Source organism: Tenrec ecaudatus, chromosome 15 (assembly GCF_050624435.1).
Source record: "Tenrec ecaudatus isolate mTenEca1 chromosome 15, mTenEca1.hap1, whole genome shotgun sequence".
NCBI classification, from domain to species: domain Eukaryota; kingdom Metazoa; phylum Chordata; class Mammalia; order Afrosoricida; family Tenrecidae; genus Tenrec; species Tenrec ecaudatus.
This window is the reverse complement of record NC_134544.1, coordinates 87,129,001-87,136,163: the sequence shown is the minus strand read 5'-3', so window position 1 is coordinate 87,136,163 and position 7,163 is coordinate 87,129,001. Positions and strand designations below refer to the sequence as shown.

The 7,163-nt window shown below is 42.0% G+C and overlaps 1 pseudogene; it reads right to left on the bottom strand.

Moving 5' to 3' along the window:
• Window positions 1-3,596: 3,596 nt before the first annotated feature.
• Window positions 3,597-7,163, bottom strand: part of LOC142427574 (nicotinamide phosphoribosyltransferase-like) — a 158,756-nt pseudogene continuing 155,189 nt past the window's right edge.

Below are 7,163 nucleotides of genomic sequence, written 5' to 3'. Positions count from 1 at the left end.
CTTCTGGACCAGCCGTTGATGTTACAGTATGTAGGACTTTTGGTACTGGGGTGGCTATTACTTCGGAAGGCCCACATTATTCCTCGGATCCAGGTTTCCCAGTGATGTGGATGGTGATTTTTATGGTATTATTGGCATCAGCACTATTACTTGACATAAATTTCATTGACACAGAGTCTTCTTTAGAACTCCATTTCCAGTCACCATCATTGGTGGTTACACAAGCCCATTCAGAACAATAGGGCCATCATGCTTTACTGGAAGACCCCTGCTGCAGGCTGCGTCCCCACAACTTTGCTCTGTCAGTGCCCTGAGGCCATGTCATAGGGCACACATGAAACCCCTGTTTCCTCATGACCAGTTTATTATTTAAAGGTGTGCTATACCCGACATGCCATGCCACTCGGGGGGCAGGACCAGTCCTTCTCTCTTGCCAGAGCTGTTCAAGGCTGAAAAATATTTCAAGATACCGCATCGCAGTTATTGGATGTGTCTTACTTACTGTTGCCAGAATGTCACCGGTGACTACATTTTTTAGAGTCCAGGTGTGAATCTAAGGTTCATGTTGGTTATAGTCTCATTTTCCTTGATAATCGCAGAGAGGAACACCCAGAGGGCCACAGGCCACAGGATCATGATAGTCTACTGAGGCGCACCCAAAGGGGGTTGGTGGGGTGCTGAGTTACCGTCCACACCTTTTCCAGAGGCTCTGCTAGGCCGGTATGGCTGTGGTGAATCCAGGCAGCTATCCCATCCTCCACCTTTAAGTCTGTAGGGGAGGTTAAAACAACCTGATAAGGCCCCTTCCATTTGGTTTCTAGATTTTTGCTATGGAACCTTCGAACCCAGACCTAATCTCCAGGCAAATGCTCATGTTGACTTGCAGCTGCATTTGCCTGCTCAATAGCATTTTGGTTAACAGCCTGAATGGTAGGTCAAACATTGGCCTGTCTGCTCTGCAAGGCTTGCATAGCCCCTAATATCTCAGCAGGCCTGCATAGAGCAGATTGAATGCTCTAGGGATAATGGGGAGTGGTTTACCATACACAATTTCAAAAGGTGTCAATTCAAACATGGGGGAATTCCGCACACGGAATATAGCAAACGGGAGGAGAGTCACCTAGTTTTCGCCAGTCTTGGAGGCTGATTTGGTCAAAGTCTACTTTAAAGTTCTGTTCATTCTCTCTACTTGCCCAGAGCTTTTTGGGTTGTATGTACAATACAGTTTTCAATTTGTCCCCAGAGCCCAGGATAAATTCTGAACGACCTCGGTTACAAAAACAGGCCCATTGTCGGATTCAATTGTTTGAGGCATTCCATATCTTGGAGCTATTTCTTTTAACACCTTTTTTGCTACTATCAGGGCTGTCTCTCTTTTAGTTGGGAAAGCTTCTACCCAACCTGAAAAAGTCTCAATGAGGACTAACAAGTACTTGTAACCATATTTGCCTGGCTTGATCTCAGTGAGATCCACCCCCCAATGTAGCCCAGGTTGCTTACTTCTTTCTCTAGCCCCTTGATGCATATTTATAATTTTACCTGGTTTCATTTCTTGGCAGACATGGTATTGGCTCACCAGCTGTTCTGCAGTCAGTCCTTGGTTTTTGAACTGTAGTTTGGCAGTTTGCAACAATTGTAGCGTCTTTTCCCCCAAATGAGTAGTACGGTGTAAATTGTACAGCATCTCTTGCGTCCCACCTCAGCCGGGAGGATAGGATTGTTCTGGGCTTTTAGCCATGGCGAGCCCTCTTCTATTAGGGCTTACAGCTCTTGTTTGACCCAAAGTTCTTCAGCTGTGTATCCAGGCACATGTGGAAAGGACCCCTTTCCTGGAAAAGAAAATTGAACAAGGCATACTTGCCCACCTGGTTCTCCAGGTCCATCTCCTTCCTTTTCTTGGACCGCAGCCTTTTGCACCTCCTTGTCTGCGGCACAATGGCCCTTAGCTTCCATGGAGTCTCCTTGTTGATGGCTGGGTGTGTGCACCACTGCCACAGCTTTTGGCAGTGTTACAGCTTCCAGTGGCTGCATCACCTCAGTCTTATTCTTTATTTCTTTTCTTTTAGCAGTTATGAATCTTTCTTTTTACTGTGAGTACTGATATTCATCCTGGTTGGTGGTGTGGAGTAGTTAAAAGTGTCTTTTTTAGTCTGCCAAGCAGACTTGTTCGTTTTAAAGTATATTTGGGCATTTAACTTGGTTAAAATATCTCTTCCTAGCAGGGGTGTCGGGCACTTTGGGATGAGCATGAACGAGTGACTTACTTGACCCACGCTGAGGTCCATTTTGCGCGTAGAAGTCCATCAGTACCAGTTGGTCTCTGTGACACCTTGCACCCAGCTGGTACAAGACGACAGTTTTTCATTGTTGTGGGTGGGGACCGAGTGTTTTGCCTCTGTGTCAACCAAGAAATCAACCAGTTTCCTCTCCACCAATCATGGTACCCTAAGCTCGGGGAGTGATTCTGAACCCCGAGTTCCTCATTCTAGGTCCTGCCTTTTTCCCCCTTCCTTAAAAATAGGGGACATGCTGGCTTATGAAGATTGGGGCACCTGTCAAACTGGTGTCCATCCTCCTGGCAATGCCAGCACCATATCATTCCTTTCAAAAGCTCTTTTTTGAGACAATCTCTGGCCCAGTGCCCTCTTTCCTCGCAGTAGCTGCACTGATCTTTTCCTAGTCTAGGCCTCCCATTTCTATTAACGCATTCCCTTGTTCTCCCTCTTCACTTGCAGTAGCTGCCACTAATACTTGGGCAATTTCCCTTGTAATCTTCCTGGTTTCTCCTGCCTGGAACCTTCGATCTTCCATCCGCTGTCTTTCTTTCCTCTCTTCTGAGGTTTCTCTATTGTTATAGACCTTCACTGCCACCTCCGACAAATCCTTAAAAATTTTTCCCCAGCCTTTCTACTTTCTTTTGACATCTGGTGCAGCTTGATTAATAAAAGCCATTATTACTGCAGCCCTACTTTCCTCTGATGTCAGGTTTATGGGGTATACAGCCTAAAAGCTTCCATGATGTGTTCTAAGAATGCAGCTGGACTTTCCTGGGGACCTTGCCTTACATTACCCACCTTGGTCAAATTGGGCGGCTTTTTTGCTGCCACTCAGAAATCAGGCATGAGAACCTGGCGATAAATTCGGAGCCTCTCCCTACCTTCTGGTTCATTGAAGTCCCATGCAGGTCTTTTCGGGGGAAGTGGGGAGGTGGGGGAGGGAGAAACTAACAGCAATGGTGACTGTATAACACCACTCAAAGGGAACAAACATCAGAATTTCAGGTGATAGGATGCATGGGATGGTGGAAGTTACAGCAAAATATACATATATATTGAGGGTTCTGGGGGTTGCAGGGTTGGGCTGGGAGTGGATAGGGGGAGCTGATATGAAGGTATCACAGTTGATGATAGCAGCAATTGTACAATTATGTTTGATCCAATAGAACTATGGATTTAAATACATAAGCTACCACATAACTACACTTGAAGGAATATTTTAAGAGATTTCTTGTTAACTTCTGTAGCAAGGTTCCACCAGAAACAAAGGGAATATTTTCAACACTCCCCTTTTTTCCTTTCACTCCTTATACAATTTGCTTATAAGGTATTAATATCTATTCCATTCTCTTAAATAACTCTTAGGTAAGGTGGCAGTAACTTGTAACCCTTTGAATTCTCTATAACATGGACCAAACTTAAATACAGTGTCAAAGGAATTCCAGAGTCAGTTCTGATTATTAGTGGCAATTCTGTACTTCTTGATATTATTACATGTCTCAAATCTTCACCCCATATTTTCTGACATGCATTAAAAATGGCATAGCTATGGCCGACTGCAAATACAGGCACTAATGAAAACTGCGTTACTATGATTTTTAATGCATCTTTTTCATGGTCTTTCCCCCACGCTGTTATAACGCCATGTACTGCTGTTGGAACAGAATAGCCTGGAACAGGACCTTTTGTTCCATAGTATTTTTTATTTAAAGAAATTCCCACTACTCGATGTGCTCCTGTAAAGCAGTGGTTCACAACCTTCCTAATGCCACGACCTTTAATACAGTTCTTCATGATGTCGCTGACCCCAACCATAAAATTATTTTGTTGCTACATCATCACTGTAAGTTTGCTACTGTTATGAATCATAATGTAAATCATAACGTGTTTTCTGATGGTCTTAAGTGACCCCTGTGAAAGGGTCGTTCGATTCCCCAAAGAGGTCATGATCCACAGGTTGAGAACCACGGCAAAGTTAACCAAATGAGCAGAGGCTCCAATGCCAGCAGTCGCTTGGGAAGATAATCCTTTGTAGCCAAAGTCATATAATTTCTATTCAAGACCATTTAAGTTGCAGATGTTTCTAACACACATTTAGCCAATAGTGTTTTCTATTCCCTTGACTTTGTGGCTACTGGGATTGGATCCCAAGACTACACAAGTATAGTCTCAATCCAGTATTGTAGATGTGTCTACTGATTTTGAGTGACCTTAGCACAATGTTGTATGGCAGCAATTGAATGATCTTCTAGCCCCTGCTTGAAAATCTGACCCCAGTTGAGATGAAATGTCCTCTGTCAGAGAGGTTTTTAACACGTACACATAAAGCAGGTGATTTATGTCCCATGAGCACTTGGCAGGCTCTCTATCTTGTTGCTTGGGAGACCAGCTCAGACTATTGCACACCCTGAGGGTAAAAGCCTTCCTTCATCTTGGTGTCCATCAAACATTAGTGGACACATACTATATTTGTCCTTTTGTGATCAACTAACTGCACGCAGCATAATGATTTCCAAGTCCCTTCACATCATGTGGTGTTTCATAATGCCATCCCTGTTTTTCAGAAATGCATGGTATTCTATTGTGTGTATGTATCAGAGTTTCTTTATACAGTCTCCTAATAATAGGTATTTGGACAGTTTTCAGCTCACCCAACATGGCAGAGTCTCTTACAATAAAATTTCTTAGGATAACCTTTACTACTCTCAAAGCATTGACATGATTTGTGTTGTGATGTAAAGTCAATCATCATTGACATTTTTCTCACCAATGCAATTTTCAGTTTTCTTAGCAGGATTAATCCTTAGCCCCATGACAACCATATGCCCACCCAGAAATGACACAAGATATAACCTGTACAACAATAAGTAAACAAACAAAAATAAAAGCAGTCCCACCATTCTCCATAAACTTCTGATCTGACCTCTACTTGGAATCTATCTTTGAGATCTTCAAGACCTTCCTTAAAATGCTCAATTCATCTAAAAACCACTATTTTATATCGAGCAGCCAAAGTTTCATGTCCCCTTGAGTTTCTTAAATACGCGATAATAGCCTTCGGTTCAAAATACTTTTCTTCCTCACAGTACAAAACACAGACCGTGCTTTTCATTCTTTCTTTCTTTTTTAAAGACTCTCTAAGGAAACTAAGACAACTGTATTGCTTAGAGAACTTGTTTGCAGCAATCCACTGATTGACCAAACATATGCATATACATTTTATTTGGAATAAACCCTTGCATACAGAATCTGCTTTGCTACCAAGCTCACTGGCTCCAACTGGATGCTAGGCTCTTCTACACAATGGGAAAATAAATAAATCAGTAAGGGACCTTCATCCCTCTCCTGCCTCCCTAAATTTTGATTTTGGGGAACATGCATTGGGCACTGTCTCAAACAATTTAAGTAAATACATGTTTGTTGGTTTTCTTTTTGTTCTCTTGATTACCCATCTGAAAAAATTGGCAGCCTGTACCTTGGTTGACTATCTTCTGTGAGCCCAGCACAGCTGTCTCACTGGGTTATCTCACTGAGTGCCCCTCATACAGTAATACATGGTGTGTCCTCAGAACTCAGACCTTTCAGCTCCATGCAGGCTGTGCTTATGGATGTTTCCCTGGTCATGGTGATTCTGCTCTGGAACTTTGGTGGGTATCTTGTTCCACCATTACTAGTGTAGATCTCTCCCATCCACTCAAACCTGTGTCCAGGGGTCTGCCTCACCCAGTCAATAAGGTAACTGGTGAGTGAGTGTCCAGAATTTTTGCAGGAGATCTTCACTGAAGCACCCCGCTTCTTCACTTCAGCACCAGATTGGACCAGCTGGACCTCAGAGTCACTGCCTGTTGAGTGAAGACAGGTGGACAAAATCAATCTAGAGTAGCTACAATCACTTCCTCCTCCCTGAGACCGGTGACTTCTTTCCCGGTAGCTGCCACCACCAGGAAGAGGATTCTCAAGATCCAGTCCATGGTGTGAGAGCTGTCTCCTCAGCGTTTCTGTCGGGGAGGGTATGCTAGTTAAACGATCCTTCAGGAAACACAACATACTCATATTTGATCTAGTAGATCTCTGATTGTTTGCATATTCATGTGGTGGAGTATTTAAAAGTAAGGCTTGTGATTAATAAATTACTTGTCATGAAGAATTCTATCTATCATGCAATCCCTAATATCCAATCAACAAAGCTGTATTTTTCAACTTTTGAAACTTTGTGACAACTTTCTAAAAACTTTGTATTTCAATCACTCATGGAAATTATAGTGCCTCCTGATTTTTCATGTGATTAATTATGCCTAATTATGACTCCTGATTTTTCATGTGATTAATTATTAATTAATTATGAGACTGCAGCAGTTCATTAAATTTTTTCATTTTTTCATCTTAAACTTCAGTAAACTTTAAATTAGTCTTCCTTGGCAGCCTATGGATATTAACTTTTCACTGACTTTGAACGTTGTATTTCAGGATGAAATGATTTGGATAATGAATACAAGATCATTTTTTCTTCAATTTTTCATTCCAGAAACAGTAAACCATAGAATTATGGATCCCCAAAACATCAATCCATTTAAACATCCACTTAAAGTTTTGCATACCCAAGATATCAATATTCAGCATTCTAGTGATTTATGGAAATTCCAAGTGTATTGGAGGCATATTTCATAATTCCACAGTCTTATTTTATAGACATTAATTTCTTTAGCATCTTGTGTTATTTAGTTTTTACCTTGATTTGGAGGAATGTTAACAGAGCAAATCTGCTTTCCTCTCAAAAATCCATACCCATGTTGTTTTATGTCATTGATTGTAATCCCCATAATACAATAGCACTTCTCCCACTTACCCCCTGGCTTCCAATTTGTATTACTTTGTTTTTACTACTTC